Raw genomic sequence first — 6,000 nt, 5'->3', positions numbered from 1 at the left:
TACCCGACAGAGCTCAATAGCTCGATCGGCAGAGCGTTCGACTGGTAACCAGAAGAATGAGTGTTCCGGCCCATGTCCGGACAATCTGCATCAAAAAATTAGAGAAATATCGCGCATTACATGAACACTTAATACCAATGAATAACAAATATCAGGGAATAGATGAGATAGGAACGCTCCTTGCTGTTTCGTGAACTTGATGCCCAACATGTAGCTTAATAGATTCTTCATTGTAAGGTTTGTTTTTGTTTTGTTTTGTTTTTAAAGCTTCGGCTCCGGTCAGAAAAATAAAGCACGGTGTAAGAGAAAATACAAGTATCAGGTTTAAGATTTCAGATTACAATGGAATAATTTTTGTTCAGAAAAAAATCGTATACTAAAATGTGGATCTATACTAAATGACTTTTTTTTTTTTTTTTTTTTTTTTGACCCTTTAGACGAATTAAAAAATTACTACCCCAAACTGAAATTACGCTTTTCACTTAGTTTACCTATGAATATTTATTAGAATACGAAGTAAAACATTAAAATTACTAACAACTTGATGGGTACAATATCGTTTTTTTCTTCTTTCAACAAAAAACAAATAGCCAGTCACATTTTTACTACGTTCGAATAGCTGCGCTTAGAAAACGAAGATAGTTCAACTGATTTTGTATTTTAACCGTTCGGTTAAATGATGAACACGTGCTGCCATCTAAGTCATAACAGTTCAAGCAGCCAGCGATAACAAATTGTATAAATTTCTCAAAATAAAAACAGTTCTCTTCAATATCTTATCTTATATACTATTTCTGTGGATTATTTTTCTGTCGGTATGCGAGTTTTTATTTCTTGAAGAAATTCCCCCTCATTTGAAAGCTTATCGAGCCGGCTAATGACAAAAATAGACCTACAGTCGAAAAATCAATTTTTCGGAAACGCTCCTTGCTCTTGCATAACCTTGATGCAGGCAGTAGTTCTTATGCAGATTTTTTTTATTCAAACTTTCAATACAATTTCAAAAATTTTTGCACCGCTTTCGGCGAAAAAAAATTCACAATGAAACCTGATTATTATTTATTATATATATATATATATATATATATAAAGCTCAAAAGCACTGGGCTTAGTTGTTCGGTTTTATTGATAAGTTTTTTTTTTTTTGGTAGAGCTTTCGGCTATAAATTAGCTGAACTTCGGGTCCGCCATTATAGCTAATTTAGATTATTATTTGCATTACAGATTAATATTACCATTACATGTATAGTGCAGCTCTGGTTAGTTGAGCTGTGACCTTGACCATGTTCACCTGTTTTAGGGAAATTTAGTGAAAAATAGACGTGTTATTGGTTTGGATTTTAGTTGGAATATTTTAGAAAAACAACTAAGAAAGTTTCTCAACTCAATTTAGTCCCAATTACCGCTCCCTAGTTACCGAAACAGAGGTAAACATTCTCATAGTCGGAGCTCAACTTTTCAGAGCCTCACGATACTCATTACAACAGATAACACACGTAAGGGAATAACATAAATGCGACGGGAATGCTCCTTGGCGTTCCAATTCTTTTATACAGGCTACAGTTACAGTGCTGGTAAAAAAAATTGCATCACCCTCGCATTTTCAAACAATGGGATTATGCGAGAAGTTTTGGTCGACCGATTAACGATGAATGTATGCGAAGTTCTGCAAAGCTTATGAAATAAACATTTAACTGCAGGAATTCGATAATTGTTTACGTAGATCGGGACTGTTTCCAGGCCAAGGCAAACTGACTCATTTTTCCATTTCTGAACCTGCGTGTGAGTTTAGAGAAAAAAAATGTACTTAACCCCATGTCAATTTAAGTCTAATGGCATTATAAAGGTTTTTAAATTGTTACTTACCAGTTTTGCCCTATGGCACGGAGCAGAATCATCCTGGAAAATGGCGTTTGGAACTGAAGTAAAGTAATCCCGGATAGTAGGAAGCAATTTCACCTCCAAAATGCCAATATACACCCGAGCGTTTACTGTTCCTTGCACAAAAAGAAGCCTACCAACTCCTGGATCAGAAATACATCTCCAAATCATGTGGGATACGGGATGCTTGAATGTGTGTTGAATGCAACCGGGATGATATTCCTCTCCTTTGTGACGCGAGTGATGCAGTTTTTTACCACCACTGTATTATTCAGATAAATTGACTATTAATGGAAGGATGTTCTTTCTATTTTAATCTTCGACTCCGTTTCAGATTACTAAGCATAATGGAAGCGTAGAAAAATATTAGATTTAAAAATTCAGACTTCAAGGGGTTCAAATTTCCTTTTGTATAAATAAAAAACTACTATGCCAAAGTGAAATTACGAGTCTCATCCAGTAAACCTTTAACTATTTATTCGAATACGAAGTAAAACATTAAATTTATTATTAACTTCAAAAGTAAGAAATCCTTTTCTTCAACTCTGCTTTTGGCGAAAAAAAAAGGCATATTTTCTACGTTCGTAAAATTACACTTAAACTAGTATGTTGTGGCCATCACGAAACTTTCTTCTATATTTTTCCTTTTTCTGATCCCTCCCCATGCTTGACGAGGAAGCAATATTCCCAACAAAAACAAAATTACACATGCAAAAACTTGACGACTATCCCAATGTCTGAATTATTGCAAAAGCAAAGCAAAGAGCGAAAATTGAAAGTTATTTTAAAAGCGTTGCTTGAATTAATTACAAATATTTTATTTGTTAACAAACATAAGATGGCAACAGTTAAAAATTTTAAATCATTGAGATAATATTTCCTATCATTTCCATACAATTAAAATCACGAGAAATACGCAGACGACAATCTATTACGATTTATCTTTCTTATTGTTGCATTAATAAAAATATTTTTATTCGCAAAAAAAAAAAAAAAAAAAATCAACACCTCTTGGAGCGATCGGCGTCAAAATAGAACCAAAGCCTGTTTACATATGGATTCACATATATTCCAAATTTCAACCAGAACGTAGCATTACTTCTTGAGATAGGGCACTCAAAATGGAAAAAAAGAACGGGTGATTGCGCTACCCCCCCCCCTTTTAGCTGTTGACACAAAACTAAAATCAGTTCTTATACCCACTAAGGGCTACTTGCCGATAAATTTTTCTTTCATTCCGTTCATTATTTCTTGAGATACAGCAGTCACAATTGACGACAAAAAACGTTCTACAGCTCAACCCCCGTTTGAGTTATTGACACCAAAATTGAATCAGCACCTGTTCCTGTTAATACCAACATATGGACCAAATTTTGTTTGATTCCGCCAGTAACTTCCTGAGGAATAGCAAGCACGCGTAACTCGAAAAACGTCCCATTGCTCCACCCCCCTTGGAGGAATTCGCGCCAAAAACTAATGGGCACAAGTTCACATAGGGGCACATATGTGTACTAAATTTCGTTCGATTTCATGCGGTAGTTTTTGTTGTAGAGCGGCCACAAAAAACTGGTCACACACAGACGTGACACACATACATACACACACACACACACACACACACACATACATACACACACACAGACAGACAGACATTTTCCAAAAATGGTCGAAATGGACTCAGCACACCTCAAAACGTTCGAATCCGTCAAAATTCGAAATTCGAAAATTTGCACGAATCCAATACTTTCTTCTATATATTAGATATAGAAGAAAGTAAAAACGTATTCAGTTCAACTGATTATGGTTTTTAATTTTAAGTGTTCGTAAGAGCCATTAATTCTACACTGTCTACTGCAACATGACTATCAAGACAATGAGGTTTTATTGTATGTTTCTGTGAAAATGTAGTGCATGTTATTTTTACTTTCTTCTATATCTAATACATAGAAAAAAGTATTGGATTCGTGCAAATTTTCGAATTTCGAATTTTGACGGATTCGAACGTTTTGAGGTGTGCTGAGTCCATTTCGACTATTTTTGGAAAATGTCTGTCTGTCTGTGTGTGTGTATGTATGTGTGTGTGTGTATGTATGTATGTGTGTGTGTATGTACGTATGTGTGTGTGTATGTGTGTGTGTGTGTCACGTCTGTGTGTGACCAGTTTTTTGTGGCCGCGCTACAGCAAAAACTACCGCATGAAATCGAACGAAACTTGCTACACATATGTGCCCCTATGTGAACTTGTGCCCATTGGTTTTTGGCGCGAATTCCTCCAAGGGGGGTGGAGCAATGGGATGTTTTTTGAGTTACGCGTGATTGCTATTCCTCAGGAAGTAATTGGCGGAATCAAACAAAATTTGGTCCATATGTTGCCATTAACAGGAACAGGTGCTGATTTAATTTTGGTGTCAATAACTCAAACGGGGGTTGAGCTATAGAACGTTTTTTGTCGTCAATTGTGACTGCTGTATCTCAAGAAATAATGAACAGAATGAAAGAAAAATTTAGTGGGTATAAGAGCTGATTTTATTTTGGTGTCAACAGCTAAAAAGGGGGTAGCGCAATCGCCCGTTCTTTTTTTCCATTGTGAGTGCCCTATCTCAAGAAGTAATGCTACGTTCTGGTTGAAATTTGGAATATATGTGAATCCATATGTAAACAGGCTTTGGTTCAATTTTGACGCCAATCGCTCCAAGAGGTGTTGATTTTTTTTTTTTTTTTTTTTTTTTTTTTGCGAATAAAAATAGCTTTATTAATGCAACAATAAGAAAGATAAATCGTAATAGATTGTCGTCTGCGCATTTCTCGTGATTTTAATTGTATGGAAATGATCGGAAATATTATCTCAATGATTTAAAACTTTTAACTGTTGCCATCTTATGTTTGTTAACAAATAAAATATTTGTAATTAATTCAAGCAAGGCTTTTAAAATAACTTTCAATTTTCGCTCTTAGCTTTGCTTTTGCAATAATTCAGACATTGGGATGGTCGTCAAGCTTTTGCATGTGTAATTTTGTTTTTGTTAGGAATATTGCTTCTTCTTCAAGCATGGCGAGGGATCTGAAAAAGGAAAAATATAGAAGAAAGTTTCGTAATGGCCACAACATACTAGTTTTTTTTTTTTTTTTTTCATAATTATTGTTTTACGAAAGGCAATTTGGCTAAACACAGGAAAAAAAAGTATTTTGTGTAGCTTTTAATTTTAAAAAATTATTTTATTAGACAATGAAATAGTCTTTCGCATTATTTACATATTGACGTTTAAACGATATCCCCAAAAAAACTGACGGTTGCAATATAGTGTTGTTCTTCCGCAGAGACAGCGAATAAATTTATATGTTTAAAAAATTCATAGACGTAACTTTAATGTAGAAAAACCGAGTTGTAATTAGTTTGCTTATTTTGTTAAACAATTTTGTTCTTTTTTTTACGAAGAAATCAGCTTTCATAATTTCTGTTTTAAAAAGGTATACGGTCCCCTAAATTGTGAAAAAATGAATTTTTAAGCATAGCGCGAAAACTATAGAATATTTTGAGTGCAAATTTTGCATTCCCACATAAATGCTCTTCTAGATTGATTTTCTATTAAAATTTCATATGGTTTCAGATCATATTTTTTCAAAAAATATTATCATAATTCATTAAAAAAATCTAAATTTACATTTTAGCTGTTGTAAATGATGTTTTTATTATTGGGTAGATTCACATTTTGATATAAAAAAACAATCTTTGCCGTACCTACTCTAGTTTATGTGTTACGTGTAAAAATATCCAAATACGTTTTAACATTACGAGAGGTATTTTTCAAAACTCAATTCTGAAGTAACGGCTGGATCAAATTGAACAAAATTTCGTATAAAGTTAAAAAAGGATGTTGATCACAAATATGTGATAAAAAGGGGGGGGGGGTGTCTCATTGGAAAATTTGAAGTTGATGCTCGTTTTAATATGAAGACGATCGCTTAACAACAGTTTATTAGTATAAGTATTTAGAACACATTATTCCTGAAAAAATAACTTCTTACACGTGTCTCTAGTGTCAGTAGTCTTTGAATACAAACGATTGTTTAGGTTTTTTTTTCTATGACTGTACCTATTTCTCATATAGATAGCTTTAT

The sequence above is a fragment of the Uloborus diversus genome, chromosome 8 (genome assembly GCF_026930045.1).
Source record: "Uloborus diversus isolate 005 chromosome 8, Udiv.v.3.1, whole genome shotgun sequence".
In the NCBI taxonomy this organism is placed as follows: Eukaryota; Metazoa; Arthropoda; class Arachnida; order Araneae; family Uloboridae; genus Uloborus; species Uloborus diversus.
The sequence above is the reverse complement of the archived record's forward strand: the minus strand, read 5'-3'. Positions refer to the sequence as shown.